Source organism: Oratosquilla oratoria, chromosome 35, assembly GCF_046742065.1.
Source record: "Oratosquilla oratoria isolate Oo_2021 chromosome 35, ASM4674206v1, whole genome shotgun sequence".
Taxonomy (NCBI): domain Eukaryota; kingdom Metazoa; phylum Arthropoda; class Malacostraca; order Stomatopoda; family Squillidae; genus Oratosquilla; species Oratosquilla oratoria.
Window position 1 is genome coordinate 44,432,719 of NC_134811.1, and position 2,500 is coordinate 44,435,218.

Sequence of the window (2,500 nt, forward strand, 5' to 3'; positions counted from 1 at the left end):
GAAATTTTAACCATCCCAGAATCAATTAGATTAAAAAGTTTGAAATTGGACTCTAGGATTTATAAGCCAAAAAAGAACATGGTAGAAATATAAATGGTTAATACTTTGAATAAAGATATAGTTTTAAGGAAAGGTACATAAATAGGATATTTTCAGGTGTGTACAAAACCCATTAAGATTTTAAATGAGAGTACTGTGTAGGTGAAATTATCAATTTCATCAATCTGTTCAGTTCAGAAAAAAAAGAGTTAAGAAAGAAATACAAGAATCAACTAGAACCTACTAATTGCCCCGAGTTGGATGAAAGTTTAGTTGCTTTGCTCGTGAAGCACAATAAAGCAATTGCTTTGCCGGGGGACGTCTTAGGCAAAACAACTGTTTTAAAACATCAGATTACATTAAAACCAGGTGCACAGCCTATTTACATACCCGCCTACAGAGTTCCTCACTCTAAATTAGCAATAGTAGATAAACTGATCACTGAAATTTTATCGCAGGATATTATTGAACATAGTAAATGTTAGTGGAACTTTCCTTTGATTTTGGTGCCAAAATCAGATGGTACTATGCGCCAAGTTATTGATTATAGGGAATTGAATAAGCAATACAATTCTAGATGGGTTGTTAGGAAACACTGCCAGTGTATTCCTAGATGACATTTTAGTAGTTTCCCAGACAGTGGTTGAGCACTTTAAGAAATTAGATTATATATTCTCAAGACTAGTTGAAACAGAATTGAGAGTGAAACTTGAAAAATGTAAGTTCTTGATAGACACTGTTATTTATTTGGGACATAAGATAGACTGACATGAACTTGGTACAGTGAATTCAAAGGTTGAAGCAGTGAAGAATTTTCCAGTTCCAAACAATGTAAAATAGATTAGAAGTTTCTTAGGATTGATAGGATATTGTAGAAAATTTATTCAAGGATATGCTGACATTGCTTTTGACAAGTTGAAGGATAAACTCACGAGTTTTCCAATTTTGATATTTCCAGACTATGATAAAGAATTCATTCTTTGCACTGACATAGGCTTAGGAGGAATACTTATGCAAGAGAGAGATGGAACTTTGAATCCAATAGCTTACACTTCAAGACTATAATAATGCAGAGAGAAACTACTCTAGAACAGAAAGAGAAACATTAGCAGTGATATATTCATTAGAAAGTTTTAGAGATATGAGATTGGGATATCCAATCAGAATATGGACTGATCATACAGCTATTCAGAACATATTTAAGCATAAGAATCTTAGGGGCAGACTCGCTAGATGGTTTGCGGTACTTCAGTGTTATGAATTTAATTTGAATATATTCCGGGTAAAAAGAATGTTGCAGCAGATGCACTTTCTAGAAACATTAGCCAACCAATGACAGGTTTGATTAATTTTGTTTGTAGTATAGAAGAGTTAGAAACTTTAGATGAGGAAATGCTAATAAGATAACAGAGGGATGGTAAGACATATGACTCATTAGCCAAGTATTTGATGAACCCAAGAGGAAATCCTCCAAAACTACTAGAGGGAGATAGAGGAATTTCATTTGATTAATGGACTTTTGCATAGAAAAACAGTTGTAAGTGGGAAAGATATTTCTAGAGGCCCAGTGAATCAGTTGGTAATACCACAAACTCTTGTAAAAGAGATATTGAAGTTACTTCATGATAGTGATTGTAGCTCACATCCAGGAAAGGATAAAACTTATAGACAAACACAACTTAAATACTTTTGGCTAGGTATGAAGAAAGATATATATAATTATATAGATTTTTTTTAAATGTGTCAAGGTTAAAGGAAATACACCCAAACCTGCTCTTATACTTACCTATCCCATTCCACAGAAACCTTGGGAAAGAGTTCCCATAGATACATTGGAGCTACCTATGTCTGAGACTGGATATAAATATGTATTTGTTGCCATTCATTACTTTTTTAAGATTTTGTATTTTACTACTCATTCCAAATAAGAAAGCTGAAACTATTGCTTCAGCAAACTATGATCAGATAATCTGTAATTTCACTACACCTAAGATCATAGTTTCAGATAATGGAACTGAATTTAATAACAAAATCTTGGATTTTTTTTTTTTTTAATAAAGAAAGTCAATATTTTAGTGAATCATCCACAAAGTATGATAAGTCCTTATAGTATAACTTAGGATACTTGGATTCCTTGTGTTAAATGTATTCTGAACAACCAAATTAATATAGCAACAGGTGAAACACCTCATTTTATTATTTTTGGGGAAGACAAAACTCTTCCATATGAAATCTTGACTGCAGAGCAGAAACCTGTGTATAGTATAGATGATTATATCTCAAATAGAATAAATACTTTCCAAAGTATTCACCAAAGAGTTAGTGAACATGCAGGAGTATTCACAAGAGATGAAAGAGTAACAACACAAAATAGCACATAAACTAGAATTGAAAATAGGAGATTTAGTCATGGTCAAACTACTTTTACCCTATAATAAACTTTCACCAAGGTACTCAGGTC